This window comes from Theropithecus gelada, chromosome 18, assembly GCF_003255815.1.
Source record: "Theropithecus gelada isolate Dixy chromosome 18, Tgel_1.0, whole genome shotgun sequence".
Taxonomy (NCBI): domain Eukaryota; kingdom Metazoa; phylum Chordata; class Mammalia; order Primates; family Cercopithecidae; genus Theropithecus; species Theropithecus gelada.
Genome location: NC_037686.1, coordinates 61,719,187 through 61,732,891, shown reverse-complemented (window position 1 = coordinate 61,732,891; position 13,705 = coordinate 61,719,187). Strand labels below are relative to the sequence as shown.

Sequence of the window (13,705 nt, the reverse complement as noted above, 5' to 3'; positions counted from 1 at the left end):
GTACTTGTGATGCCAAGCAGGTTCAAGAAAGCTCTGCTTTAAAATATTGCTGAAATTTCTCACCAGTGTACAAATTTTGAGACTTAAAGAGATTATGTCATACATTTGAGCTTAGCAGCCTATTTCTATAGTATACAGAATACATATGGAATAAATGTAATATACAGTATTATATATACATATACATGTATATATAATCTGTTCTACATATTTTACCTGTTTGTATGGAAACCTGACAGTCAATTCATCAGCATTTTAAAATATTTATACCCATGCCAGGTTTTAGTTAACAAAGCTACAAACTATCCCAATGTTCTTATGCAATCTAATCCAACTTAATGGTGCCAAATAAAAAAGCCAAAATGTTTCTTGAGACCTTAAGCCAAAAATAAAATTAACATTAGCTCTGCTGGAACTATATAGCCCCACCTAATCTTATTTTTGTATAAGAATGTGCTTAGCAGCTTAGCACTATTTCCAGGTGGCTAACAGACATGGTGCACATTTTATGGGAAATAACACTGCACAAGCCTGATATTGTTAAAGGTTCTACCGCTTTCTAAATTTGGGCAGGTGATTGTATCTGAAATTTACATTATTATGTAAACATCATCTTATAGAACCTCATATCGATTAAATGACAATGATGACAACGTAACTGTTCCCAGAAACACTAAAATGTTAAAAGGAAATTAAAATGAGAGCACATAGCCAATAACTCCAAATGATAATTATTATCAACATCTAATGTGAGAGAAAATCACTCTATGAAATAATTCCTATCACAGTTCCACTACAAATTAGGTGGTACTTAGAGAACGATGGTTATATCATCAAGATCGGGGAATTTTTTCTATTTGTTATTGTTGTTTTTACATTTAAAAGCCATTTATTTGTTAAAATTATAGATTTTCATTAACATTGAATTCATTGAGATTTCCAAATATTTTTGTGCATTTAAGGTTTCAGGAAACAAAACCACAGATGACCCCAATTTTCCTATGCATTTTCTAAGCAAAATTCCTAAGGCGTTTACCATATTCGCACTTATTCTTAAAGAATCTGTGTGGCTAAGTCACAAGATCTTCACAAGTCTATTTACACTTTGTGGTGAACAGGAGAAAGCTCTTATGTATCAGTAAAATGCGGTAATATTTTCTCACACCCATTTGATAGGATGTGCAAAGCTGCCAACTGCTTTATGTTGGCTGACTGGAAAATTTTCTCAGACTTCATGAAGTTTGAAGAGTGAAACTCAAAGATTGTCCTATTATTTTCAAAAAGCACTTATAATTTTTTTAATCAAAACAAAATTTATTCTTAAAGTCAGTTTTATTTTCCCAACAGTACATTCTATACATTAATAATCCAAATGGGCTAAACTATATTCCACATCAAAAAGCTGAAAGAAAAAATTGGATTCAGAAGCAGACATTTTACAATGTACCTAAGACTTTTATGAGCAATACCTGTGCATGTGTCCAAATACTCCACTTCAGTCATCCCAGTTCTTAAAGCAAAAAGTATTTATGTAAAATCATGCATGATATGGTATGTTAAACTTTATTTTGTATGTATGATCTGGAATTCAATTTTCATTGTAAACAGCATGACCAAAGAGTAAGATTTACACTTAAAAAATACAAATTGAATCAACAAAATTTTTTTAAAAGCCCAGCTTCTTCAAATTCCAAAATTTCTGGTGAATCCGAATGTTGTAGCGAACATGTAGGAAAGATGGGGCAAGATAGTTTTTTCTTTCAGAAAAGAGAAAGATCAGACATAAGAAACTTATGCCTTTCACCCAGACTTCAAAAGTAAGAAAGCCAGAAAAGCCACTTTTCAAATATACCCCCTAAGAAGTTGTGTAAGATTGTCATACCTGTCTTGATGATCAAGTCAAGCAATATTTTAAAATTATAACAGTATTTAACTTATGTATTCCGTATATTGATTGGAAGTGACATGACAGAATATATTTAAATAATTTAACTATATTTAACTATATATATTTAAATAATTTAACTATATTTAAATAAAAGAAATAATTTAAATATTTTAAAGTAACAATTAAAGTAAAAGAAATAACAATTCAAATATAATTGAAATTGTTTTGAAATATATTTGAAATATATTTGAATTGGTATTTCCTTTATTTTGCTCTTCTTTTTCTGTTTCTTGTGGTAGGAACTTAGGTTGAGAACTTTATTTCTTATGTAAGAATTTAGGGCATAATCTTTCTTCTCTGCACTATGTTAACTGTCTTTCAAATATCTGATGTTACAGTATTTTCATTTTATTCAGTTTTGTATTTTTTTTATTTTCTTGGCGAATTCCTTATTGAACCATGAATTATTTAGACATGTGTTGTCTAATTTTTACTTCTTTAGAGATATTTCTGTTGTGATTTTTAGTTTGATTTCATTACAGAAAGATGACATACTCTGCCCAATTTCAATTATTTTACATTAGTTGAAGGGGTTTGTTGTTTTTTTTTTTGTTTTTTTTTTGTTTTTTTGGTATAGGATATGTACCTTGGTGAATGTTACATGACACTTGAAAATATGTATGTTCTGCAATTGTATGGTGGAATCTTCTATACATGACAATTAGATCCTATTTGCTGATTATATCGTTCAGATTCTCTATACCTTTGCTGATTTTGTGTGCAGTCATTTTACTAGTTGTTCAGAGAGATTTCTAAAATCCTCAGCTGTAATTCCTGATTTGTCTATTTCTCTTTTCAGTTCTACCTGTTTTTGCTTCATGTGTTTGGAAGTTGTGTTGTTTTGCGTATACTCATGTAGCATCATTATGTCTTCCTGATGTATTGATCCTTTTATCATCACGAAATTTTCCTCCTTGTCTGTGGTGGGTTTCTATATTTTATTTTGTTTTGTTTTGTTCTGAAGTAACATCTCTGGTATTAATGTAGCCACTCTTAGGTATTTTTTTTTTTTTTTGAGACGGAGTCTCACTGTGTCTCCCAGGCTGGAGTGCAGTGGCGCGATCTCGGCTCACTGCAAGCTCCGCCCCCCGGGTTCACGCCATTCTCCCGCCTCAGCCTCCCGAGTAGCTGGGACTACAGGCGCCCGCTACCGCGCCCGGCTAGGTTTTTGTATTTTTAGTAGAGACGGGGTTTCACCATGTTAGCCAGGATAGTCTCGATCTCCTGACCTTGTGATCCACCCGCCTCGGCCTCCCAAAGTGCTGGGATTACAGGCTTGAGCCACCGCGCCCGGCCAGGTATTTTTTTAAAAACTAGTATTTCCAAGGTGTTTTTTTCCATTCTTTTATTTAACATTCTTTTATTTGTGATAGATGGCAATCTTAATTGATGATCTGAGGAAGTGAGTTTCTTGTTAAGTTTCTTATTAATAGCATGTGACTTGTTCATGCTTTTTGTTTGTTTGCTTATTTTTGTTTTATACTCCCTGCCCATCTCTGCCTTCTACCTGGTCTATTTAGGCCATTTACATTTACAGTAATTATTGATGTGTTAGAACTTATATCTGCCATTTTATAATTTGTTTTCTTTCTGTCCTCTCTTTCCATCCCTGCTTTTCTTCTTTTGCTTTCCTCTTTGTTATTTGAATTTTTGTGTGGATTCCACCTGGCTGATATAGGTACAGTATTTTTTAGTTTATCACTTGTACAGTTTTCATACTTGTTGTTCTGAGAGTTAAAATACACAAATGTAACAGCCTTATCTACTGGAAATCAGCATTTCATCTCAAGTGAAGTATGGACAACCTACTTCTGTTTAGGTCATTTTACCTTCTCTATCATTAAATATCACTTTCTTGAGTATAAAATGATTTTATAATTTTTATTTCAATCATTAAATATGATTTATAAAACAAATGAGGAGAAAGATATTCTATCATATATTCATATTTCTATTTGATTGTTTCTTCTTGTTTTTTGATGCTACGGGATTCTTTTATCATTTTGTTTCTCTTTATAGAATTTCCTTTAGCCAATTTTTAAGGGTAGTTCCTGCTATTAATAGCATCTTCTAGTTTTCCTTCATCTGGTATCTTTACTCTCCATTCATTCCCGAAGGATGGTTTTACCAGTTCTACAATTATCACTTGATTTTTTTTCAACACTTAAAAATGTACCATCTCCTTGTAGCCTTTGTGGCTTCAGGTAAGAAATTCACTATCATTTGAATTGATATTCCTAGTGTTGACATTTTGTATTAGAAGTTCAGCATTGGTTATATAGTAATGTAAATACTATGGCACATAAATCTTTCATTTTAACTCTTATCCATGAATTTCAAATGTAGATTATAGCTATGTAACAATTAATGTGATCAATCAGGCGCTAATAAGTGCCAATAAAAAGTGAGATTATGGCCATGACTGCAAACCTTGTAATTATATTTTGTTTTATTCTTGAAATGTTTCCTTAACCTCAGAATAATTGGGTAAAATGGTAAAGAAAAAAAGTTCAAATTGATTTTCCCAGTGTGTGTGAATATCATTTTTTAAAATTAAAATATAGACAAACTTCTAAAATGCCCCTCACTTATCCCCCCTTTTGGTATTCACAGCCTTGTCTAATTCCCTTCCTCTCAGTGGGGGCTGGCCCTGTGACCTGCTTCTAATGAATATAATGTTATAAAAGTGGTAAGATGTGACTTCTGAAATCAGGTTATGAAAGAATGAGGTTTCCATGTTGCTAGCATTCTTTCTATTGCCTTTTCTCTTGGTCACTGATGAATCCAAGAGTCATGTTATAAGCAGTTGTTTGGAGAGGCCCACGTGGCAAGGAACTGAGGAAGGCTTCTGGCCACCAGCTCCCAGAAACTAAATCCTGCCCACAACCATTTGTGGAAGCTTGGCAGCAGATCTACCCCATGTTGAGTCTTCAGTCCACTGCAGCTCTGGCTGACACCTTCCCTGAAGCCTATGAGAGAGACCCAGGGCCAGAGGATTCAATTAAGCCACACCTGTATTCCACAGAAATGATATTGCTGCATAAAAAATTACACCAAAATTGAGTTTCTTAGAACACTATATTTATTACTTCACAGTTTCTGTGTCTGCAGTCTATTAAAAGAATGTGAATGGTCAGAAAAATGCATTTTAATCTCTTGATATTTAGAAAATAAAAACAAACAAGAGAGAAATATTCTAGGTTTTCATTAGTATATGTTAACCCTCTAAAGAGGTGACAGTAACAGGAAATATAAATTGACGTGAAATGGTGCCTTTAACAATTTAAAATTAGAAAATGAGAACACTGTACAGATTCATTTTCCAAAACTGCTTTTCAAGAGCACATGACTACTTATAGGTACAAAATACTTGGATTTTGTACTTGGATTTTATACAAGCAGAATTACTGCATTTAATTCATTGCATGATCTTCCGCTGAAGGGTATGTAAAGATGAACATGTTCATTTTTACATCTTGAAGTTTTAATAACTTATTGAATGTTTATTTATTTATTTATTATTATTTTTATTTTTTGAGTCTTGCTGTGTTGCTTAGGCTGAAGTACAGTGGAGTAATCTCAGTTCCCTGCAACTTCTGCCTCCCTGGTTCAAGTGATTCTCCTGCCTTAGCCTCCTGAGTAGCTGGGGCTACAGGCACGTACCACATGCCCAACTAATTTTTATATTTTTAGTAGAGATGGAGTTTCGCTATGTTGGCCAGGCGGGTCTCCAACTCCTGGCTTCAAATGATCCGCCCACCTCGGCCTCCTAAAACGCGGGCATTACAGACCGCACCTGGCCTAATTTACTGAAAAATATTTTTAAACCTCAAACGCAAATATTGTTTTACTTTGGAAAAATGGAACTGCCAATGTATTATTTAGCTTTTTCTTTCCCATTTTTTGAGTGCCAAATACAATAGCATGAGAAAAGCTTTCTATTCAAATAGCACCTTAAGTTCAGTAGCGCTTACTCTGAACACATAAAGTGGTATTAAAATCTTTAAGCACGTCAGTTTCATCAGTTTAATTTACTGTGAGAATAAATCATTTTAGTGCCTCTCAATATATTTTGTAATATTTACCTTTATATAAGAGTAACTTCTGTAAATCAAATAACAGATAAACTGAACTGCTTAGCATCTAACAATGAAACTTGTGGACAGCAAGAAAGAGAGAAAGATAAAAGAGAAAACTAGTTCAACCATTGTGGAAGACAGTGTGGCGATTCCTCAAGGATCTAGAACTAGAAACACCATTTGACCTAGCCATCCCATTACTGGGTATATACCCAAAGGATTATAAATCATGCTGCTATAAAGACACGTGCATGCGTATGTTTATTGCGGTACTATTCACAATAGCAAAGACTTGGAACCAACCCAAATGCCCATCAATGACAGACTGGATTAAGAAAGTATGGCACATATACACCATAGAATACTATGCAGTCATAAAAAGGATGAGTTCATGTCCTTTGTAGGGACATGGATACAGCTGGAAACCATCATTCTCAGAAAACCGAACACCGCGTGTTCTCGCTCATAGGTGGGAACTGAACAATGAGATCACTTGGACACAGGAAGAAGAACCTCACACACTGGGGCCTGTTGTGGGGTGTGGGGAAGGGGGAGGGATAACATAAGGAGATATACCTAATGTAAATGATGAGTTAATGGGTGCAGCACACCAATATGGCACATGTATACATATGTAACAAACCTGCACGTTGTGCACATGTACCCTAGAACATAAAGTATAATGAAAAAAAGAAAAAGAGAGAGAGAAATTATCAGGAATTTTCCTGAGTATTTCACATATATTAACCTCTTTCCTTCTTACCAGAATCCAAGAGGTACATATATATTTGTCTCTCTATGCCTTTCCAGTTTTTATTTATGGAGTGCATGTGTGAGTGTGTGATAGTGTGTACCTGTAAGACAGACAAAGACATTTTTCAGATCAGCAAAGATCTATTTTAATCATTGCTATTATTACACATCATTTTTTAAATTGTAATTTCATGGAGACTTTGACTTAACAGAAAACATTTCCAAATACTTGTAATATGTCAGTCTGGCTATTCTGTACTATTCAAATAACAACTTGTGCACATTTCAGTATTTTTATTTTTCTCCCTATATTTTATCCAATGAAATGTATTTTAGGAATGTAATTGAAAATCACAGGTTTTAGCTGAAACCATTCCCCTTGAGAACTGGAACAAGATAAGGATGCCCACTCTCACCACTGCTATTCAACCTAGTACTGGAAGTCCTGGCAGGAACGATCAGGCAAGAGAAAGAAATAAAAGGCATCCAAATTGAAAAAGAAGTCAAACTCTCTCTCTTCACTAACGGTATGATTCTATAATTAGAAAACCCTAAAGACTTTTCCAAAAGGCTCAGAATAGAAAACTCAGAAAAATAACCACACACCTACAACCATCCAATCTATGAAAAAGCCAACAAAAACAAGCAATGGGAAGCGGCCTCCTCATGCAGTACATGTTGCTGGGATAGCTGGCTAGCCATATGCAGAGAATGAAACTGGACCCTTGCTTTTTACTATACACAAACACTAACTCAAGAAGAATTAAAGGTGTAAATGTAAGCCCTCAAACTATAAAATTCTGAAAAGAATTTTATAAAATACAAGAATTTCTATAAAAGAAAGGAAAACCTAGGAAATACCCTTCTTGACATCAGCCTTGGCAAATAATTTTTGGCTAAGTCTCCCAAAGCAATTGCAAAAGAAAAACCCTAAAACTGACAAGTGGGACCTAAGTAAATTAAAGAGCTTTTGCACAGCAAAAGAACCTATCAACAGAGTAAACAGACAGCCAGCAGAATGGGAAAAATTATTCACAAACTACACATCCAGCAAACGTCTAATATCTAGAATGCTTAAGGAACTTAAATCAACAGGCAGAAAACAAATGGCCCCATTAAAAAGTGGGCGAAGGACATGAACATACATTTCACAAAGAAGACACACAAGAAGCCAACAAACATGTGAAATGACGCTCATTATCACTGACCATCAGGATATTACAAATCGAAACCACAATGAGATACTATCTCACACCAGTTAGAATGGCCATTATTAAAAAGCCCAAAAACAACGGATGCTGGTGAGGCTGCAGAGTTAAAGGAATGCTCATACACTGTTGCTGGGGGGTGTAAATTACTTCAGTCACCATGCAAAGCAATTCGGAGATTTGCTAAAGAACTTAAAACAAGGCTACCATTCAACAGAGCAATCAATCCCATTACTGGGTATATACCCAAAGGAAAATAGATCATGAAGCCAAAAAGACATGTGCCCTCATAGGCTCATCACTGCTTTTCACAATAGCAAAGACATGGAATCAACCTAGGTATCCATCAGTGGTAGACTGGATAAAGAAAGGTGGCACATAAGTTACCTGATGGAAAGTCTTGACTGCAAGTTGTCCTGATTCTTGGAATTCTGAATTCTAAGATGCACCAACAAAACAACAAAAGAAAAAAGCAATGAAAGCGCAGATTTATTGAAGCAAACATACACTCTAGAGACAGGGAGCGGGCTCAAGAAAGAGGCTCAAGAGTCCCGATTGCAATGTTCTTTAGTTTTTACTAAGCTGAAAGAATTTGGTAACACCTACATGTACCCTTTAGAGGCCTCCAATTGGTTACAACCTATGCGAATGAAGCATTGGCCCATGACTAATGAGAGGCTGAAGTGGAGGCTTGGCCCACAACCAATCAGAGGCTGAAATGGACCCTGCCCCCGCCACCAATCAAAGGCTGAAGTGAAGGCTTGGCCCCAGACCAATGAGAGGTACTTCCCATTTGTGCTATAGGGGAGTGGAGGGGGTCTGTAGTGGCAGATGCCTCTGGTTCCTTGTCACTTAGGCATGGAGAGGTGAGGTTTTCTTTTTGGTTCAATTCCAAGAAGTCAGCCTCAGGTTGGCCTTAGGCTCCCTGTCTCCAGACCCTATTCTCCTGCCTCACATATATATCATAAAATACCACACAGCCATAGAAAGAATGAAATATTGTCCTTTGCAGCAACATGGATGGAGCCAGAGGCCATAATCCTAAGCTAATTAATGCAAGAACAGAAAACCAAATACCGCATGTTCTCACTTTTAAGTGGGAGCTAAACATTGAGTATGCATGGACGTAAAAATGGAAACAATAGACATTGTGGACTACTGGGAGGAGGAGAGCTGAAAAACTACCTATTAGGTACTATACTCTCTACCTGGGTGCAATATACCCATGCAAAAACCTGCACATGTATCCTGCGTATTTAAAAATAGATGTTGTAAAAAACAAAAATAATAATACTATTAAATAATCACAGTTTTTAAATGCCCAATTTCAAATTAAAACACCAAATTGACATGTTAAACATTTATTCGATTCTACAATATTTCAGGTTTTTTCTTTCTTTTTTTGAAATGGAGTCTTGCTATGTTACCCAGGCTGGAGTGCAGTGGCGCAGTCTCAGCTCACTGCAACCTATGTCTCCCGAGTTCAAGTGATTCTCCTGCTTCAACATCCTGAGTACCTGGGACTACAGGTGTGCCCCACTGTGACCAGCCAATTTTTGCATTTTTAGTAAAGACAAGGATTCACTATGTTAGCCAGGCTGGCCTCGAACTCCTGACTTCGTGATCCACCTGCCTTGGGTTCCCAAACTGCTGGGATTAAAGGAGTGAGCCACCATGCCCCGCCAATATTTCAGCTTTAAACAATTAAAAAACACAGTTCTCAGAAAACTGCAGTAGTTTTCATAATTTTTAGAAAGTGTTCCAATTTATAATTTTACAAGCTTCTAGAACAAAGTGATATTTGACCTAGCACATTTAGCAAATTCTTTATACTCATCATATCCCAAATAGAAGAATACAAATCTTGAAACATTTTTGACATTGAAACTCTTGACTCTTTGCTAAGGGAGTTTTGAAATTATTTTGGAATATTTTATTTTATTTTTCTCTACAATTATATTAAATGGTGTATATATAGTTTATTCAAAATGGTTATTACATGTTTTAAAATTGAAAGAAACTCGTTTCAGTTACTAATTAACGTCTACTGATTTTCTCTCCAGAAAATATATATATGTGTGTGCGTAAATATATATATTTTTAATATATATTATATTATGTTATTATTTTAATATATTATTTTATAACATATACTTTTAATTATTCATAATATATTTAATTATTTATAATATACAATATAATATATTTAATTATTTATAACATATTTTAATATATTATATTAAATTATTATATTTTATTATATTAAATATTAAATATTTTATTTCTATATTGTTTATATTATATATATATATTTATAATATATATTTACACACACATATTTATAAAATATATATATTTACACACACAGTTATATATACACACATATATTTATATATTTCCATTGGAAGGAAGGAAGAAAGAGAAGAAGAAAAAGAAAGAACTTTGCAACATATTGGGTTTATTATTCTGCTGTCTGTGTTTGGCATGGTTTTGCAGTGCATGAGCTGACTTTCCAGACAGGAGAAAACTCTGTAATTTTCATTAAAGGGAAGAATTTTGACTACTCAAAATTTGTTTGATCTCTGTGGCATTTAAATATTGTATGTGAGACTAATTAAAGAATTAAGAAAGAGATTGTATAGTGCATCCAAACAAGTTATTTGAAAATATTAATAAAGATATTATATTTATAAAATTAATTAATTTCAAAAGTTTTATAAAATATAGCATCCTGGAAAATAAAAGTTATGTATTTTGCCAGAAAGTAGAAAATGATGAGAATAAATGACTGCACTAAATTTAAGACAAGCAGCAGGTATTTATTTTTAGTCATTGCTATTAAGGGCCCAGTGAGGCTAATTTATTTTTAGCGTTTTTCATTTCTGACTTAAGTATGTAGTATTTGTTCTAAATTTTTGTGTAGTGTGAAGGACATGAATTTGCTTTTGGATCACCAAACTCCAATACTTTGGGACATCCTCTATGTAACATAGAAAATGAACCACACTGGGAAGCCAGTTATCCTCATTTAGAACATTCTAACCACATGAATTAGATATAAGTTCAAACAAGAAAAAAGAAATGAGGCAGTCTATCTACTTCTGACTATTAGCTTTCTAAGGAAGACTTCATCATCATGTCATAGGTTAGGTGTCCCTGCTGTAGTCTCTGAGCACTGGTATCCATACTTCATAAATTTTTATCAGAGTTTGGTCCATGCTTCTAAATTATTCGATTACTGTATCTTCCACACCAGCTATGCTGTGAGCTCAATGCAGGTACTATCCATGCTTCTCTCTGCTCACCATTCCATCTGCAAGGCTAGCACAATGTCTGTTAGAGTGGACATTAAGTAAATATTTATTGTATGAATGAAAGAATAAATGAATGAATGCAAGATATTTAAAAGAAAATAATCCAGCAGAGATTATTTATGAAGAATTCAGAAAGAAGAAATTTTCTTACCAGGAAGAAATGATATCAATTTTCACAAACTTTTCCAGATAAGAAAAAAAGAGTTAACACATGCCAACTCATTTTATGAGGTCAATAATACCTTGATACCAAGACCTTACCAGGACTTAATTGCAAATCTCTCAAGTTGACATAAATGCCCTAACAGAAGTGTTAGCAAGAGAAATTTGGTGTTTAAAACAATTAATATATCACGAAGTTGAATATGCTTCAGAAATATAACTTTGGTTTAGCATTTGATTATTAATCATTGTGATTGACTTAATAAACCATATTAACAAAATAAAGTGGGAACACATCAATACATGAATAACATGCATTTGGTAAAATTCAACATCAGTTTACAATTTGAAAAATTAACCACCTAAAAATAGAAGGGAAAGTCGTTGATATGATAACAGTTTTCTGCAGAATACCTAAAGCAATCACCTTTAATTTTGAATTATTGATAGCTTCCCCCTGAAAACAGTATGAAAAGGATGTGCCTCCTAATGCCACTACTGTTCAGCATTATATAAAAGGAGAGGTCTAGCTATTAGTATGATGAGGAAAGGAAATTAAATAGAAGTGAAAGTGAATAAAACTCTCATTTTGTCCAATATGATTGTGTAAGTAGAAATTCAAAATAATTCACAAACTATTAAAACAATTAAGTGATTTTTAGTAAAGTTACTGAAGTCAATATACACAATTATGTATATTTCTACATTTTAGAAACCAGTATTTAGACATCAAATGTCAAATAGTAATAATTAATACAATTCTATTATAGCATCACATGCATTAGGTAGCTAGGGATGTACCAGAAGATAGGTAAGCTTACATCCAATAAACTACAATATACTCGTAAGACAAACTAAAGAATATCTAAAAAAGTGAAGGAACATATTATGTCTGTTTGTGGACTAGAAAGCTCAAAATTGTGAGGATGACATTTATGCCCAAATCAACCTATGCATTCAATAATTCCAGTCAAAACTTCATACATTTTATTTTGTGGAAATTGGTAAGTTGATATCAACACCCATTCGAAAATAGAAAAAGTCAAAGAAAGCCAAAACATTTTTTCAAAAAAGAACAATTTTAGGGAATTATATTATTGGATATGAATGTGATATAAAGCTACAGTAATTAAGACAATGACTCATTGGCTCAGAAAGAGACAAATAGACAAATGAAAGAGAATTAAGAGTCCAAACACGGATCCACATCTCTGGGGACCTAATTTATGACAGTTCAGTATGTGAAATTATTTGTCCCTTTTTCAACAAAAGGAACTAGCTCAATCATGTCCATATGGAACTAACAGCTACATCACAGCTTATTAAAAAATTCAGGTCCCAATAGAATGCTCACTAAAAGTGTAAAAACTATAACCCTCCTAGAAGTCATCTAAGAAAAATCATTCAGGATATTGCAGGTAACAAAGATTTTTCTAAACAGGGTATCAAGCATTAACCACTAAGTAAAAATATTTATAGATAGAACTTTATTAAGCCTATGAATTTCTGTTCATAAGAAGAAAGACATCGTCAACAGAATGAAAAGGCAAATAATAGCGTGAGGAACACATTAAGCGTGCATATTTCCACTGAAGACTCATAAAGTCACAAACTGACATGAAAAAGTTAACCGTATGATTTTTCAATAACATGCTAAAAACTTGAAGACGTACTTCATGAAAGACAATATGCACATAGGCAATAATCACATGGATAGTTCTTACATTATATGTTACCAAGGAAGTGCAAATAAAAACTGCAATGGAAACCCACATCCCGTAAGAATTGTCATAGCAACGTTATTCCTAATTGCTCAAAATGGAATGAATCTTTGCCTATAAACTAAAAACGGATGCAAAAATTTTACCATAGTTACTATGTAACAATAAAAACAGATGAACTAGTGCTACAGTTGGAGGAATCTCACAAACAAAATGTGAAGTAAAACAAGATGGCACAAAATAATACATACTGTACAATCTCCATTATAACGAGTTCAAAAAGAGGAAAAGCTACTCATGAAAACTCAGAACAGTGTTTACCCTCAGTTGGAGTGGTAATGACAGGAGGAAGTCATGAAGAAGGCTTCTAGAATGCCAACAATATTCTATTGGGTATTGGGTATCTTGATCTACTTGGGTGTATTCTTTTTAAAAATTCATTGAGGTGCATATGTTTAAATTTATTAACTTTACATAAAGTCATTAACGTTGAATCTCATTTAAATAATCACAAAGCAGC

At 33.7% G+C, this 13,705-nt stretch overlaps 1 protein-coding gene across 4 annotated transcripts in view; it reads right to left on the bottom strand.

The window, feature by feature from the left end:
- The window catches only part of CCDC102B (coiled-coil domain containing 102B), a 342,881-nt gene that overhangs the window by 231,779 nt on the left and 97,397 nt on the right, over positions 1 to 13,705 (bottom strand). The window contains exon 1 of one of the 4 annotated variants that reach the window (XM_025365514.1): positions 8,376 to 8,412. The exons of the other annotated variants lie outside the window; for them this stretch is intronic. The gene's annotated coding sequence lies outside the window, so the exon portion shown is untranslated. Of the gene's footprint in view, positions 1 to 8,375; positions 8,413 to 13,705 lie in introns of those variants that run through there. 4 annotated transcript variants of the gene reach the window in all.